Source organism: Euprymna scolopes, chromosome 19, assembly GCF_053919585.1.
Source record: "Euprymna scolopes isolate OS-2025 chromosome 19, ASM5391958v1, whole genome shotgun sequence".
NCBI lineage: Eukaryota > Metazoa > Mollusca > Cephalopoda > Sepiida > Sepiolidae > Euprymna > Euprymna scolopes.
The window spans coordinates 36271945-36281156 of NC_136500.1; the positions used below are offsets into that span (position 1 = coordinate 36271945).

General features: G+C 38.0%; 1 protein-coding gene across 1 annotated transcript in view; it reads right to left on the reverse strand.

The window, feature by feature from the left end:
• LOC145303526 (QRFP-like peptide receptor) overlaps positions 1-5912 on the reverse strand; it is a 103415-nt gene extending 97503 nt beyond the window's left edge. Inside the window, exon 1 of the mRNA XM_080144979.1 lies at positions 5351-5912. The gene's annotated coding sequence lies outside the window, so the exon portion shown is untranslated. The remainder of the gene's footprint in view (positions 1-5350) is intronic.
• Positions 5913-9212: the final 3300 nt, after the last annotated feature.

Consider the following 9212-nt stretch of genomic DNA (forward strand, 5'->3'; position numbering starts at 1 on the left):
TTATTTCTGCTGAGGTGGTTGACTACTTCCTTATTTATTATGGACTCTAGTAACTTACTCATGACGCACAAGAGACTTATTGGTCAGTGCCACTTTGTTTTTTTCCTGAAATAAGAAAGTAGTTCCACATTATTATCATTATCATAATCTTACCTATTAGAAGCTATTTTACATTATTGCAGCGGCTGTTTACCATTGATTTAAATCTAGTAATGGCTTGATCTTCTCAAGAATTGGAGAGACAATAAGCTTTTCCAAACTTTCAGTAGTCTCATAACCATTCCAGTGGAGGTCTGGTTGGTACTTTCTCTCTTTGATATGTCTCCATGATATTTCATAACCATTTTGTGTGGTATCAGTGGAAGCTGGAACAACCTTTTTTTCTAATCTAAGGAGATGAAGGCATTTTATGAAATTTCTGATGGTTTTAGTTCCTTTGGACTCATGCATTCTTTTCTCTTTCATTTTTATTTACGGATAAACAGTTAATGCTTATATAGGTTGGTTTCTGCATTCAAGGATTTTCGTTAATATTATGACTGTTTTTATCATTACTATATGGGCTCAGTCTTCTTTTTTATTCTAATTTCTCCTTGTTTTTTCCGTTTCTTTTTTTTTCTGTTCCTAGTGCTCTTACACTTATTGGTATTACAATAATCCACTTCATGTTCCATATTCCTTTCAGTTGTCTTGCCTGTTCCATGTATTTGATTCATTTTTCTGTCTTCTTGACCTAAATTTATTTTTCTACATAGTCACCACCATTCTCAATGCACTCTTGCCAGGAATTCAATAACGCATCTCAGCTTCTGACACACATCCATGACAGCAGTTGCTTTCTTAGAGTCTAACACTGTCAATATCTGCAATAGAGAGATGAAACTTTCAGATCATGAATACATAAGTTCACTCATCATAGCAATGCAATTTATATTAGACTAGCGAGGGGTACCCGGCGTTGCCCGGGTGTTTTTCGGAGTATGTGAAAAAAACGCGAAAATGTGAAAAAAAAAAAAAAGGAAGCCTTCACGACGCGCAGTTGGAAAATAGTAAAGTGTTAAAAAAAACAGGTGCGCGTTTTTGATTGACGTGACGGCGATAGGTATTCAGCAGTTACGATTTTGTGCGGGACAGTTTTGAATGAGGTGAATAAATCGGTTTGTTTGTTTTTAAAAACCCGCTCCCTGTTTATTAGGAGGAGCGAAATGAAAGCTACAGTCTGATATGACGAAGTCGACATTGAACAAACGTTAAGGGAGCGAGGGGTACCCAGCGTTGCCCGGGTGTTTTTCGGGATATGTGAAAAAAAGCGGAAGCGTTGACGACGCGCAGTTGGAAAATAGTAAAGTGTTTTAAAAAAAACAGGTGCGCGTTTTTGATTGACGTGACGGCGATAGGTATTCAGCAGTTATTTTGTGCGGGACAGTTTTGAATAAATGGGTTTGTTTGTTTTTAAAAAGCCGCTCCCTCGTCTCGATATGACGAAGTCGACATTGAACAAACTGGCTTTCGGCCTGTGATTAGAGTCGAGTTTCGCTTTTTTTTAATACCGAAAAGCGAATGTAACGCGTGCCAATGCGGGAAATGTGGAATAATTAAGGTTTGAAAGTGAATAAAATTAAATAGAGAGGTGAGCTCCGTGGATAATTCGTAGATATTACAATTCATAGATGATATAAAAAGTTTTAAAAAGTTGTGAAGCGAGCAAGCGCTTGTTTGAAAGAAGCCTTTCATGGACATCGAGGAAAAGTGAACATACATACATACATACATACATACATACATACATTTTCGCTTTTATATTTATAGATAATATCTGCGTAGAAGCATTGATTGTCTGTTATCTATCTGTCTATCTATCTATCTATCTACCTATCAATGAATGGACAACAGAGATTTGAATGGTAACATGTTTTGACAGGTTGTCAAACTTTGTCAAACTCTGTGACCGGTCAGTTTGTACCGGAAAATATCCGAACAGGATGGATGTGACGTGTCAAGTGTCACGTGTTCCAGTTTGCGTAAGCATAGTGTTGAGTTGGATTAGAGATGCTGAGAAAGATGGACGGACTAAACAGGTCTCCCCTGAATGGGAGTGAATAAAATATATAAAATCCTGCAACATCTTGGTCTACATCTTGTGAAGCATCTTCCTTAAAGCAGGTCCGGCTCCCCAAAATGATTAAAGAAACACCTAGAAGCAGCTAGCAAAAACAGGTATGTCATCATGTTGCGTGTATTATATGTTCTGACATGCTCACACCTATAAAGACTAGCCGAGTCATGGGCTGTTAAGAGACATTAGGACAAGGACAACAGTCCGTTATACCATAAGTACATACATAGTTATGGCCCATTAGTTAATCAAGGAAATATAAATATAAATGCAGATGTAGATAACAACAACACACATGATATACAACATATGCTTAATTTGGTACTGTATATACATGGTCATATAGACATCCACCCTACAACATAACATTTGCAGTCCCCTCTGATCCATTCGGGTGAAATAAAAAATAGGAGGCATTACTTCTGGAAGGCTCCTCATACAGTTTCTTGAGCCACCCACAAAATTAATTTGATGCTAAAAAAGAATACATTATTATTTGTACTCACTAGTTCTCACACAGGCCATCATCAGAGATTACTCACTGACAACAAACAGTGGTGTTCCCTGGAGTCTAGATGACAATCAGTCTCCCCAGATTTATAATACTCTCCACCTCTTTTGATAACCTTTGCAAGTTGTTTTGTGTTATCACAACAGCCGCTTGCTATTGCTTTCTCACTGGCAATAATCATTGGTTTCACTAAATTTTTGGTGGCAAAGACTCTTGTATTCTCTGTGCTCTTCCAGTGGAGGTCTGGTTGGTATTCTCCCTCATCGGTCTTTCCATCTTCCTTCACGACCAGTTTGTGTGGTACCAACCAATGATTGTTTATTTTAGTATTATTATTGTTTACTCACTAGGATTTTTCACACAAGTCATTATAAGTGATTGCTCACTCGCAATAACAAGTGCTGTTTCCTGGTTTGAGTGACAACAGGTCTCCCCAAACTTCCAACACTCTCCGCTTGTTTCAATAATCGTTGCACTTCATTTTGCATTATCACAACAGCTGTCTATCATTGATTTCTCGCTAACAAAAACTATTGGTCTTCTCTGGAATTTAATGGCAGTATTCTTTTTTTTACAAGGTAGTCACCACTTATCAAGTGCCGAAAGCCACTCGAGGATAGGGGGTTAATGAATGTGAGGTGGTAGTGCTGTAATCGTTAAGATTGGGTAGAATTTGGATTATTTAAGGGGACGGCTCAGCAAGAACTTGTTTACATTGGACTTGAAGGCTACTATATTGAAATCAGTCAGTAGAATAGCGTTCCACATGTGCGCATTTCTAGGAAAGAAACTTTGTTCATGGAATCTGCGTTTAGCACAGATTTGATTAATGCTCTCCCTCTTCGATCTTTCTATGCTCTTCGGCCCTTCATGACCATTTTATATGGTATCAGTCAAGACAGGTGCCACAAGTTCCATGTTTATTTTTTGTTTGTTTATTTTTTCGGGGACGGAGTAGTGGTTCATTGTAGGGTACTCATTAAAGGGTTTCACACGTTATATCAGTGATTGTTCACTGGCAGTAACAAGTGGTGTTCTCTGGAGTCTGGGTGAAAATGTCTCCCCAAACATTTAGGACTTTCTGCCTCCTTTAATGAGCATTAAAAATCATTTGATATCATCGCAGACAGCAGTCATCTGCCATTGATAACAACCGTTGTGTGAAAATCTCCCATGTACTTGTGGAAATGCGAAGGGTTAATAGGTAACGTTGCTAAGTAGTTGTATAGGTAGATAGTATTGATGACTCTAGTTACGACCCTACGAGGTATCTCAGTTGGAGGACATGACTCAACATAACAAAAAAACACAGCAGTGACATGCAGAAATCTGGCACTGCCATAGCAATGCCCGTGACCAACTCCTTGATTGTATGTCCCAAATACTCAAGTATGCCCTATTACTTAGAAATATTATGAGAAACAGATAATTTGAAAACGGTTGGATACTCCGCCCCTCCATTTGAATGCTCGGGGCCACCATCTCATCCCCCTGCACGGCATTACACCTTAGACATGTTATTTTAATCTATAATATAAAGGTTCTGTCTGTCTGTTTGTCTGTCTGTCTCTCTCTCTCTCTCTCTTTCTCTCTCTCTCTCTTTCTCCCCCCCCCCCGAGGATTTTATTTAAAACAAGTTCATTGATCAACCAATTGTTCTGAGCTAATGCCTTAATGGTAGTATTAATTTTGTATTAGTGAGTTTCACAATAATATTGTGGGGCCTTTATTTACACGCATCGGACATTAAAAAAAAAAACAAAAAAAACAAAAACAAAGACGATGTTTGACTTTAACATTGAAAACAATCTAAATTTAAAAAAAAAGAAAAGAATAAAAACAGTAATATGGATGCCAGGGCATGGGAGCAAGCAACATTAACACCAAGGTGTATGCTAACGTTTACATATTTTTACAAATTCTATCTTATGATTGTTTCTATTTAATAGTCTCCCAAAAAGGGCAAAGTTACTCAAAGGTCGATTTTTGAGTTCCTCAAATAGGGGCACTCTGGGCTGGAAAAACAAACAAACAAACAAAATTAATTGTCCCAGTCGAGAAAGATTTCTCCTCCACTGACCGAGAACGGAAGAGGTGGTACAATCTTATCTCAGTCCGGTTGTAGAGATAGTCTATAGATTTTTTTTTGATTTTTTTTTGATTTTTTTTTTCTTTTTTTTTTTTTTTTTGTAAAGACTACTCTTTTTTTTCTCTATCTCTCTCGGTGTTCGAATCTTAGAAGGCAAGAATCATATTTCTTATAAAAGATATCCTGAGTTATCACTTAGTTTTGCAACTAGATAGGCGAGTATGTAGTGAAACCGGTATTGCATAGTTTTCTCCTAAGCAGTAACACAAACACAAACAAACACGCACACACACACACAAACAAAAAAAAACACGCGCACACGCACAAACAATAACAAACACACACAAACAAACAAACAAGCAAACAAACACACAAACAAACAAACAAACACGCACACACATCGTATAGAACACTGACACGCGCATGCGCGCATAGGAATTTCGGACCACGAGACCATAATATCTGAACCCAAATGTCATTCAAAAATAGCCAATAAGCAACAAGCAAAAAAAAAAAAAAATGTATTGCATCGTTTTTTTTTGTTTATTTGTTTGTTTGTTTTTCTTTTTCGTTTTTATTCTTACATTTGTTATTTTCTATTTTTTTAATAAAACAAAAAAACAAATATATTTACCCGGTATGTAGATATTATTTGGCAGGCATTTAATCCGGAATACTTGAGGTCAGACCCCTGAAACTGAACTCCGGGGTCAGAGAAAAGTCCGATTGTTGCCATCCAATGATAAACAACGAAAAAAAAAAAAAATAGAAAAGAAAAAGATGGATGGTAAAAAGAAATCAGAAAAAAAAGAAAAAAGAAAAGTCCGAAAAGAAATCCTTCAAGAGAATCCGTTCTTTTTTTTTTTTTTTTTTTTTTTTTCACCAAGTTCTTGGGTCTGTCAATCAAACAACAAACAAATAAAAATAAGTCCCGTCGATAAGAGTGAAAACTGATGGGGCTTCACACTGCAGTCGCGTACTCGTTGTAAAAAGATTGGTGCTAGTAGTTGTTTGTTTATCCTTGTGAAGTGATTGTAGTTGTCCAATGTTCATATATGGAATAGAATAGTCGTAGTATAATAATAATAATAATTTTATTGGCGACTGTTGATGGGAGGAGTCCAAATTGGCTCAGCATCTATAAGTGATCGAAGGCTAAACATTACAGATATGCAGAGTGGCAACCAACAGACAGCAGTAGCAACGAAGGGGGGGGGGGAAGGAGGAGCAGAAGTGAGTGGTATTTACTTGTGTTGACGATAATGATATCACCTGTGATTGCAACGGTTGTTTAGTGATGATGATGCTGATCGGTCACTTGTGTGGAAGTTCACAGGAGACGCGACGCGGTGTTCCTCTCGCTCAACTCACATAATGGCAACACATAAACAAAAGTAGGGAAAAGGTTACTAAAGGGTTCGGATTTATAAAAAAAAAAAAATAAAAAAATAAAAAAAATTGAACCCCCCTCCCCCCGAAGATGTTCAACTGCATAGATCGAGATCAAAGATCAATAATGACGACGGTGTCACACGATAGTTTTCCAAAAGCGACATAAAAAAAAATGGTATTTCCCAAAATTCAAAGCATGAACCAATATTGCTAACAAATAGGCATTCGCAAAACGCGTAAACTTGAGAGTGACAAACCAACGTACAGACGTAAAAAAAAAAAAAAAAAAAAATGAAGATAGCATCGTATAGAAATGCATGGAGGCTTTTAAAAATACCATTTCAAACTTGAGTGTGACAGACCAACGTACCGACTTCAAGATAGTATCATATGGAAATGCAGGGTATCACTTAAAAACTTTAGCGTGACAGACAGGCAGATAGACAGACAGACGGAAATCCTATTTCAGCTTCTCATTTGATCAACAAAAATATTATTTCGAGCTTCAGCCTAACAGACTGATGAAAAATACTATTTAACATTTTGACAGTTTGACCGACAAAAATGCTATTTTAAATTTTAGTATGATAATTTGACTGATGAGAATGCAATTTCAAATTTCAGCATGGCAGACAGACGAAAATTATAGCAAATTAGGATGTAACACGCTGACTCACAAAAATGCTTTCGCAAAGCTGAGTATGACAAGCAGACAAAATGTTATTTCAAGCTTTTGCATGACTGATCGAGTCGACAAAAGTGTTGTTTTTAAGTTGAGCGTGACAGATGGAGCACAGAATGGCCGGGAAGACAGAATCTGATGCAGCTGATCAAACATATTAAAAAATTCTATTTCGAACGTGAACTTCATTGATTTACAGAGAAAATATTTGTAGCAGACAAAAGTGCAACGAACACAAGTACGAGCGAATTCTCGCGGCTGGAAATTTTGAATACACTTCCTTCCTGGCTTGTCCAATTAGAAGCCAACTCTCAGTCATGTGACCAAGTTTATAAAAGGTTTAACTGGCAACATAATCTCTCTCTTTCTTCCTTGGACTAACAACAACTCCATGTGAAATGGACGTGTTGACCCCAACTTCTCTTTTGGGATACAACAGAACTCACCTAGCCTTCGGGCTCAGGGTTCGACTGGCACGAATAATAACAATCCAACATGGCTGATTCCACATATGGACTTCAATGCAGTACACACATGAACATTTCTCTAGGAACCAGTAATTTCTGGAAAATCTTCAACAGTGTAGTAAATAATAGGCAATCAACAATTCCCTCACTATCCAACAAGCATGAGGTTGTTTGCACAACAACCGAGAAGGCTAACATGCTTGCCAGTCGGTTTGCCTCTAACTCCACCTTGGACCCAGCAAACCACTCCCTCCTTGACTTTCCTATGCGGGCAGCCATGCTAGATGATCTGAAAATCACCTCTTCTCAAGCACATGATATTATAAAAAACCTAGAAACCTCAAAAGCATGTGAACTCAATCTCATCCCGGCTGTACTATTAAAAAAATGCTTTGCTGAGGTTGCTTCAGTCCTCTTCAAACTTTACAACAAATGCCTTAACGAATCTTGCTTTCCTGACTGCTGGAAAACTGCTTCTGTGGTACTAGTTTACAAAAATTCTGGCGAAAGAATTGACCCATTAACTTATCGCCCTATTAGCCTCCTCCCACTTTTCGCCAAAATATTTTAGTCCCTAATTAACCAAGCTGTAGTCCATCGCTTTACAGCTGCTAAACTTCTGACTGATCAACAATATGGATTTAAACAAGCCCTTCTATGGGGAGGGTAGAACGGTAGCCCTAGATACAGGGTGACCCCCCAAAAAACAGGCCCCAACTCTAATTAGGCCCCGTTTCTTAGTGTTTTGTCTGAATGAAATGAAACTTTCGTCATAACTAGTTTATTATATTCAAAACATCACATCAAAACACTAGGGTCTTTGGCCTTTTTTTTCTCCGTTCTACAGCATATGTTCTAGATGGCCTCCATTTAGCTTTTTTTTTTGGGGGGGTCACCCTGTATATCTAAGGCTTTTGACAGGGTTTGACACAATGGTCTTCTCAGGAAAATCAGATCATACTGTATCACTGGACGAATGCTTAACATAATTAAATCCTTCTTAAATAAGAGAAAAATCCAGGTTGTTCTCAACAGTTGTACATCTAAACAATATGATATAAATGCGGGTGTACCTCAGGGGTCTATTCTGGGATTTTATTATTCCTAATATTCATGAATGACCTCCCTGATAAAATTGTCTCTGAGATGGGTATATCTGCCGATGACACCATGCTATATAACAGGAATGAGGGGAAAACAAATGGACACATCTCTAAGGAAATAGCAGAAACACTAGAGAAAGAACTCCAATCAGTAGTGGAATAGGGGCAAAAATGGATGGTCACATTCAATGCTGCTAAAACTAAGATTGTTTTCTTCAACAATTACAAGAAACCTTCTCAACCACAAAGATACATTACCTGAAATTACTTCAAACTCCTAGGATTAACGTTCGCAAGGAACATGAGTTGGAACAGATACATCGAGAGCATTGCCAAGGCTGCTACAAAGAAGGTGGGCTCTCTTTACCGTGCTAGAAAGTTACTTACGCCTGAAAGTATCCTGTACCTCTACAAGGCCACCATGTATGGAGTATTGTTGTCACATTTAAGCTAACGGTCTTTTGCTCCTAGACAAGGTTCAAAAGAGAGTCGCTCACCTAATAGGTTGATGAAATGTCGATGAAATAGTCAATGAAATGTCGCATCCCTCTGCCTGTTCTATAAGTATTTTAATGGTGGATGTTCCGACAAATTACAAGCCCTTGTACCCCTTTGACGTAAGTACCCTCAACAAACCTAACAAGCAGCAAAATCTCACCCCTCCAAGTAGAGATCCTAGATGCCAGAAAGCTTTTTACTCTAATAGTTTCTTCTCCGAAATTGCTAGACTTGGAAACTCCCTTCTGGGTTCCTGCTTTCCCAACTGTACTGACATGTAGAAGTTCAAGTGTAATGTGAACAGACATCTAGCTGCTCAACTCCCTACATAGTACCCCTGCAACTTATGTCCCC